This window comes from Triticum dicoccoides, chromosome 1B (assembly GCF_002162155.2).
Source record: "Triticum dicoccoides isolate Atlit2015 ecotype Zavitan chromosome 1B, WEW_v2.0, whole genome shotgun sequence".
Lineage (NCBI taxonomy): Eukaryota > Viridiplantae > Streptophyta > Magnoliopsida > Poales > Poaceae > Triticum > Triticum dicoccoides.
The window spans coordinates 13,363,473-13,373,142 of NC_041381.1; positions in this window are offsets into that span (position 1 = coordinate 13,363,473).

The following is a 9,670-nucleotide window of genomic DNA, read 5'->3' on the forward strand; positions in this document are numbered from 1 at the left end:
GGGGGGGGGGGTGCGCAAATTAAGCAAACGTAGGGAAGCAACGGATCCAGACAAGCACGCAGCCATGCAAGCCTCGTTTCTTCTTCCGTTTCTGTTCATCCCCACCCCACACAACGCATGCAAGGCAGTCAAGAGGCTTCCTATTGGTAGTAGTCGAGATTCTCTACTCCATTATTTGCTTGTGCTCCCCGTGCATCCTCATCCTACTCTACCAGTTGTCACCCATGTGATCGAGGCACCAACGGTCATGGCCAGCTCCAACGTCAACACCATGCTTGCAGCCGATGCCAAGGAGCACTGCCTCGCCATGAGACCCCCACCCTTGTGACCTCCGATGACATAGAGAAAGTGAAGTCCCCCGCCCCACTTCTAACAAAGGGAAAAGGAAGGCGCAACCTTAGGATGGGTGCCCCTGCATAGTGCTTGCTCTCTTGGCCGTAGAAAAGAAACATCGCAAGGCCACCCCCTCCTCCAGTGCGTAGAGCTAGGGTTGGTTTGCAGTGTCTCTTGGAGTTGGACTTTGAGACCACCAACTTTAGTCCCTTGAGCACAAGTACCATGCATGGGCACCCTTCCCAAGGATGCACCTTCCCTTTCCCTTCATCATTGTTGGGGACGAGGGCCTTACCATTCCCTATGTGAACGGTGGGGGCAAGGCCGGGCCGATGAGGTGGTGTTTCCTGAGGTCGTCTGCAGGCATGGTGTTGATTCTGGAGCTGGCAATGACGAACGACGGGTCGATCACGTGGGCAATAGGTGGGAGAGCAGGATGGAGGAGCATGGAGAACACAAGCGAATGAGGGAGCATAGGAAGCTCGTCTACTACCTATAGGCAACATCATGTCTTCCCTACAAGAATGCCTGACGTTGGATAAAAAGAAACCGAAGAGGAAACGAGGCTCGTGTGGCGGCGTTCTTGGGTGGAGCTATTACTTCTCCTACTACTGCTTAGTTGGGCCCTATGCAAAAAACAAATACCAATTAACTTGGCACATTTATGGCTCCAGACAATTTCTAAGCTGGCATATGCGCTAGCTAGGCAATTATGCATTCATTTGGCACAATAAAAACATTGACAAAAAAAATCTTTTTATTTTCAATGGATCTTAATTGTACAACTTGACACAATATTGTACTCCCTCCGGTCCTTTTTACTCTGCATATAAGAGTTGTCTGAAGTCAAACTTCATAAAGTTTGACCAACTTTATAGAAAATAAATATCAACATTCACAATACTAAATAAATATCGTTAGATACGTCATGGATTTAATGTTCATATTATATAACTTCAATATTGTAGATGTTGATATTTTGTCATATAAATTTGGTCAAAGTCGACAAAGTTTGACTTCAAACAAATCTTATATGCGGAGAGAGTAAGTTTACAAAAGTTGTCAACTCACCCACTGACAGTTGGACACAAAGTATGAAAAGCAGATTACTCTTTGTGCATCTAGTGCCCCTTGTAGGTTTTGGCTGATTAATGAGAAAATGGTTAAAGCATGTATATAAAGTATGAAAAGCAGATTATTGTAAGCAAACTTTTGACACTGTTCTAGTGTAATTGGCCTAGTTTGTTACCAAATATATAAAGCATGTATGCTTTGTCAGCTAATTGTTTAACCCACAAAAAATAAAGATATATATGACCAAAATCGAATAATCAAATGAACGTTGCCAAGGATTGAATAAGCTTTTTGTTTACCTGTGGTAAGTCCATGGTCACACATGGGCTTGGCGGCAGAGGATGTTGCCTCCTTATTTGTTGTGGAGTTGGAGCTCATGCCAATTTGTTTTCTGGAGAGCGTTCCTACCACGAGATCAAACCAAGTCCTAGCCGGGGTTGGCTTGTCGATGCTGCCATGAGAAGTTATCCTCTCCTAGACAACAACACGTGAGGTGTTGGGCAGCCTCATTGAAGAAAGTGGTGTCGCGGTGGCACCAATGAATCCAACCAAATAAAAATAAATATTAGGACAATGTCAAGAGAAGGTTGCATCCTGTAAAAAGTGGTGTCATAGTTACCCTTGAAGTAGCAGTCGTGTACTGAACATGCCACTTGAATTTGTTACCGGTAGATTTAGTCAACGACCACGTAAAGTTGGTTAGGAACAATAAGTTGGAGAATTAGGAAGGGTTCAAGGACTATATAGGGAAGAACTTGGTCAGATACCTACCGAGTGCGCGTGAGGAAAAGAAGAGATCGGCCTCCCAAACTCGATGGAGCGTCCAAGGAAGCCCCAACCCTCGCTTGGCTAGGGTTGCACCTTCTATTGGAGCTTGAGGCAGATCCGCGCTGCCACTGACCTCTCATGTGTTATATTCAATGAGCATGAGCAGCAGGGAGGAGCTTGGTGACGATGGTGGACAAGCACGAGACAGAAAGGAACTCGACAGCATGGCCTAGATCTTGTATCGTCTTATCGTGGTGAGAATCCATCTGGCCTCGTCGTGGTGGGAGGAGTGAGTCAACTGATCTATGGCACATGGATGGTAAGGAAATAGTCGGTAGTGGGGGGTGGTCATCGTGGGGGAGGTAAGGAGATGATGGTAAGACTCGATTTAGATCTGAAGAGGTGAATAGAAGGAATTGAGAGCAAATTAATTGGGTGGAGGCTGACACCTTTGTCTCGCTTTGATGGGTCCTAGAACTCTCGGCAATTGATGAGCACAACAGCGGGGAAGAGCCTGCTAGTGGTGGTGGGCAAGCACAAGACATAGAGGAACTCGACAACATGGCATGGATCTGGTCTCGCATTGCCGTGGTGAGACAATAGATCTGTCTGACCTCCTCGAGGTGGGGAGGAGTGAGCTAGTAGATCCGTGGAGCATGAATGGTAAGGAACTAGTTGGTTGTGCGGGGAATGAATGGTCATGGTGGGAGGAGGGGATAAGATGATGGGGTGATGTGTCTCGATCTAGATCTGAAGAGGGGGAAGATAGGAGGAGAGTGGGAGAAATTGAAAGGCAAACTAACTAGATGGAGTGTAGAAGGAATGGAGAGCAAATTAATTGGGTGGAGGCTGACACCTTCATCTGGCTTTGATAGGTCCTAGAACTCTTGGGAATCGATGAGCACGAGCAGTGGGGAGGAGCCTGGTGGCGGTGGTGGACAAGCACGAGAAATAGAGGAACTCGACAACAGGGCATTGATCTGGTCTCGCCTTGCCGTGGTGAGACAACAGATCCATCCGGCCTCCTTGAGGCGGCGAGGACAGAGCCAATAGATCCATGGAGCATGAATGTTAAGGAAGTAGTTGGAAGTACAGGGAGGGAATTGTCATGGTGGGAGGAGGGGATGAGATGATGGTGATGTCACGATTTAGATCTGAAGAGGAGGTGAGTGGAAGGAATGGAGAGGCAAATTAACAGGGAGGAGGCACACCTTAATATGGTTTCAGTGGGTCCACTTTTATGATTCAGTGCACAAGAGGCGGGGAGGAACCTGGTGGTGGTGGTGGACAAGCACGAGATGGAGACGAACCCAACTACATGGGCTGGACTTGGTCCTGCGTTTTGTTGGAGAACGTTGCAGAAAACAAAAACTTTCCTACTCGTTTCACCAAGATCATCTAGGAGTTCATCTAGCAACGAGTGATTAGATGCATCTACATACCTTTGTAGATCGCGCACGGAAGCGTTCCAAAGAACGGTGATGATGTAGTTGTACTCGACGTGATCCAAATCACCGATGACCAGCGCCGAACGGACGGCACCTCCGCGTTCAACACACGTACGGAACGGGAGACGTCTCCTCCTTCTTGATCCAGCAAGGGGGAAGGAGAGGTTGATGAAGATCCAGCAGCACGACGGCGTGGTGGTGGATGTAGGGCGTCACAGCAGCAGGGCTTCGCCGAGACTACGAGGGAGAGACGTAACGGGGGGAGATGGAGGCGCCAGGGGCTGGTGTCAAATCCCTCCTCTCCCCCCCACTATATATAGGGGTGCCAGGGGGGGCGCCGGCCCTAGTAGATGGCATCTACTAGGGGGGGCGGCGGCCAAGGGGAGGTTTCCCTCCCCCCAAGGCACCTAGGGGTGCCTTCCACCACATGGACTCTTCCATGGTGGAAACCCTAGGCGCATGGGCCTATAGGGGCTGGTGCCCTTGGCCCATCTAGGCCAAGGCGCACCCCCTACAGCCCATGTGGCCCCACGGGACAGGTGGCCCCACCCGGTGGAACCCCCGGGACCCTTCCGGTGGTCTCGGTACAATACCGATAACCCCGAAACTTGTCCCGATGCCCGAAATAGCACTTCCTATATATAATTCTTTACCTCCGGACCATTCCGGAACTCCTCGTGACGTCCGGGATCTCATCCGGGACTCCGAACAACATTCGGGTTTCTGCATATACATATCTTCATAACCCTAGCGTCACCGAACCTTAAGTGTGTAGACCCTACGGGTTCGGGAGACAAGCAGACATGACCGAGACGACTCTCCGGTCAATAACCAACAGTGGGATTTGGATACCCATGTTGGCTTCCACATGCTCCACGATGATCTCATCGGATGAACCACGATGTCGAGGATTTAATCAATCCCGTACGCTATTCCCTTTGTCTATCGATATGTTACTTGCCCGAGATTCGATCGTCGGTATCCCAATACCTCATTCAATCTCGTTACCGGCAAGTCACTTTACTCGTACCGTAATGCATGATCCCGTGACCAGACACTTGGTCACTCTGAGCTCATTATGATGATGCATTACCGAGTGGGCCCAGTGATACCTCTCCGTCATACGGAGTGACAAATCCCAGTCTTGATCCATGTCACCAAACAGACACTTTCGGAGATACCCATAGTCTACCTTTATAGTCACCCAGTTACGTTGTGACGTTTGGCATACCCAAAGCACTCCTACGGTATCCGGGAGTTACACGATCTCATGGTCTAAGGAAAAGATACTTGACATTGGAAAACTCTAGCAAACGAACTATACGATCTTGTGCTATGTTTAGGATTGGGTCTTGTCCATCACATCATTCTCCCAATGATGTGATCTCGTTATCAATGACATCCAGTGTCCATAGTCAGGAAACCATGACTATCTGTTGATCAACGAGCTAGTCAACTAGAGGCTCACTAGGGACATGTCGGTGTCTGTTATTCACACATGTATTACGATTTCCGGATAACACAATTATAGCATGAATAAAGACAATTATCATGAACAAGGAAATATAATAATAATGCTTTTATTATTGCCTCTAGGGCATATTTCCAACAGTCTCCCACTTGCACTAGAGTCAATAATCTAGTTACATTGTGATGAATCGAACACCCATAGAATTCTGGTGTTGATCATTTTTTGCTCTAGGGAGAGGTTTAGTCAACGGATCTGCTATATTCAGGTCCGTATGTACTTTACAAATCTCTATGTCTCCATCTTGAACATTTTCACGAATGGAGTTGAAGCGACGCTTGATGTGCCTTGTCTTCTTGTGAAACCTGGGCTCCTTGGCAAGTGCAATAGCTCCAGTGTTGTCACAGAAGAGCTTGGTCGGTCCGGACGCATTGGGTATGACTCCTAGGTCGGTGATGAACTCCTTCACCCATATTGCTTCATGTGCTGCCTCCGAGGCTGCCATGTACTCCGCTTCACATGTAGATCCCGCCACGACGCTTTGCTTGCAACTGCACCAGCTTACTGCCCCACCATTCAAAATATACACGTATCCGGTTTGTGACTTAGAGTCATCCAGATCTGTGTCGAAGCTAGCGTCGACGTAACCCTTTACGACGAGCTCTTCGTCACCTCCATAAACGAGAAACATTTCCTTAGTCCTTTTCAGGTACTTCAGGATATTCTTGACCGCTGTCCAGTGTTCCTTGCCGGGATTACTTTGGTACCTTCCTACCAAACTGACGGCAAGGTTAACATCAGGTCTGGTACACAGCATGGCATACATAATAGAACCTATGGCTGAGGCATAGGGGATGACGCTCATCTCTTCTATATCTTCTGCCGTGGTCGGACATTGAGCTGAGCTCAATTTCACACCTTGTAACACAGGCAAGAACCCCTTCTTGGATTGATCTATATTGAACTTCTTCAATATCTTATCAAGGTATGTGCTTTGTGAAAGACCTATGAGGCGTCTTGATCTATCTCTATAGATTTTGATGCCTAATATATAAGCAGCTTCTCCAAGGTCCTTCATTGAAAAACTTTTATTCAAGTAGGCCTTGATGCTGTCCAAGAGTTCTATATCATTTCCCATCAAAAGTATGTCATCTACATATAATATGAGAAATGCCACAGAGCTCCCACTCACTTTCTTGTAAACGCAGGCTTCTCCATAAGTCTGTGTAAACCCAAACGCTTTGATCATCTCATCAAAGCGAATGTTCCAACTCCGAGATGCTTGCACCAGCCCATAAATCGAGCGTTGGAGCTTGCACACTTTGTCAGCATTCTTAGGATCGACAAAACCTTCCGGCTGCATCATATACAATTCTTCCTTAAGGAAACCATTAAGGAATGCCATTTTGACGTCCATTTGCCATATTTCATAATCGTAGAATGCGGCAATTGCTAACATGATTCGGATGGACTTCAGCTTCGCTACCGGTGAGAAAGTCTCATCGTAGTCAACCCCTTGAACTTGTCGATAACCCTTAGCGACAAGTCGAGCTTTATAGGTGGTCACATTACCATCCGCGTCTGTCTTCTTCTTAAAGATCCATTTATTTTCTATGGCTCGCCGCTCAACGGGCAAGTCAGTCAAAGTCCATACTTTGTTTTCATACATGGATCCTATCTCGGATTTCATGGCTTCCAGCCATTTGTCGGAATCCGGGCCCGCCATCGCTTCTTCATAGTTCGAAGGTTCACCGTTGTCTAACAGCATGATTTCCAAGACAGGGTTGCCGTACCACTCTGGTGCGGAACGTGTCCTTGTGGACCTTCGAATTTCAGTAGGGGCTTGATCAGAAGTATCTTGATCATTGTCATTAACTTCCTCTCTAGTCGGTGCATGCACCCCAGGAACATTTTCTTGAGTTGCGCCATTTTCTGGTTCAAGAGGTAATACTTCATCAAGCTCTACTTTCCTCCCACTTACTTCTTTCGAGAGAAACTCTTTCTCCAGAAAGGACCCATTCTTGGCAACAAAGATCTTGCCTTCGGATCTGAGGTAGAAGGTGTACCCAATAGTTTCTTTTGGGTATCCTATGAAGACGCATTTTTCCGACTTGGGTTCGAGCTTTTCAGGTTGAAGTTTCTTGACATAAGCATCGCATCCCCAAACTTTTAGAAACGACAGCTTAGGTTTCTTCCCAAACCACAATTCATACGGTGTCGTCTCAACGGATTTCGACGGAGCCCTATTTAAAGTGAATGCGGCAGTCTCTAAAGCATAGCCCCAAAAAGAAAGCGGTAAATCGGTAAGAGACATCATAGATCGCACCATATCTAACAGAGTGCGATTACGACGTTCGGACACACCATTACGCTGAGGTGTTCCAGGCGGCGTGAGTTATGAAACTATTCCACATTTTCTTAAGTGTGCCCCAAACTCGTGACTCAAGTATTCTCCTCCACGATCTGATCGTAGAAACTTGATTTTCCTGTCACGTTGATTTTCAACCTCACTCTGAAATTCCTTGAACTTTTCAAAGGTTTCAGACTTGTGTTTCATTAAGTAGATATACCCATACCTACTTAAATCATCAGTGAGGGTGAGAACATAACGATAGCCACCGCGAGCCTCAACACTCATTGGACCGCACACATCAGTATGTATGATTTCCAATAAGTCGGTTGCTCGCTCCATTGTTCCTGAGAACGGAGTCTTGGTCATTTTACCCATAAGGCATGGTTCGCATGTGTCAAATGATTCATAATCAAGAGACTCTAAAAGTCCATCAGCATGGAGCTTCTTCATGCGTTTGACACCTATGTGACCAAGGCGGCAGTGCCACAGGTATGTGGGACTATCATTATCAACCTTACTTCTTTTGGCACTCACATTATGAACATGTGTAGCATCACGTTCGAGATTTATAAAGAATAAACCATTCACCATAGGAGCATGACCATAAAACATATCTCTCACAAAAATGGAACAACCATTATTCTCAGATTTAAAAGAGTAGCCATCTCGAATTAAACGAGATCCTGATACAATGTTCATGCTCAAAGCTGGCACTAAATAACAATTATTAAGGTTTAAAACTAATCCCGAAGGGAGATGCAGAGGTAGCGTGCCGACGGCGATCACATTGACCTTGGAACCATTCCCGACGCGCATCGTCACCTCGTCCTTTGCCAGTTTCCGCTTATTCCGCAGCCCCTGCTTTGAGTTACAAATGTGAGCAACTGCACCGGTATCAAATACCCAGGAGCTACTACGGGCACTAGTAAGGTACACATCAATTACATGTATATCACATATACCTTTTGTTTTGCCGGCCTTCTTATCCGCTAAGTACTTAGGGCAGTTCCGCTTCCAGTGACCGCTTCCCTTGCAATAAAAGCACTCAGTCTTGGGCTTGGGTCCATTCTTTGGCTTCTTCCCGGCAGCTTGCTTGCCGGGCGCGGCAACCTCCTTGCCGTCCTTCTTGAAGTTCTTTTTACCCTTGCCTTTCTTGAACTTAGTGGTTTTATTGACCATCAACACTTGATGTTCCTTCCTGACTTCTACCTCTGCTGATTTCAGCATAGCAAATACTTCAGGAATGGTCTTTTCCATCCCCTGCATATTGAAGTTCATCACAAAGCTCTTGTAGCTTGGTGGAAGCGACTGGAGGATTCTGTCAATGACCGCATCATCCGGGAGATTAACTCCCAGCTGAGTCAAGCGGTTATGCAACCCAAACATAGTGAGTATGTGCTCACTGACAGAACTGTTTTCCTCCATCTTACAGCTGAAGAATTTGTCGGAGACTTCATATCTCTCGACCTGGGCATGAGCATGGAAAACCATTTTCAGCTCTTCGAACATCTCATATGCTCCATGTCTCTCAAAACGCTTTTGGAGCCCCGGCTCTAGGCTGTAAAGCATGCCGCACTGAACGAGGGAGTAGTCATCGAAACGTGCCTGCCAAGCGTTCATAACATCTTGTTCTGCAGGGAGAACGGGTGCGTCACCAAGCGGTGCTTGTAGGACATAATCTTTCTTGGCAGCTATGAGGATGATCCTCAGGTTCCGGACCCAGTCCGTATAGTTGCTGCCATCGTCTTTCAGCTTGGTTTTCTCTAGGAACGCGTTGAAGTTGAGGACTACGTTGTCCATTTAATCTACAAGACATATTGTAAAATATTTAGACTAAGTTCATGATAATTAAGTTCAACTAATCAAATTATTAATGAACTCCCACTTAGATTAGACATCCCTCTAGTCATCTAAGTATTACATGATCCGAGTTAAACTAGACCGTGTCCGATCATCACGTGAGACGGACTAGTCAACATCGGTGAACATCTTCATGTTGATCGTATCTTCTATACGACTCATGCTCGACCTTTCGGTCTTCCGTGTTCCGAGGCCATGTCTGTACATGCTAGGCTCGTCAAGTCAACCTAAGTGTTTGCATGTGTAAATCTGTCTTACACTCGTTGTATGTGAACGTCTGAATAAAACACCCGATCATCACGTGGTGTTTTGAAACAGCGAACTGTCGCAACGGTGCACAATTAGGGGGAACACTTCTTGAAATTA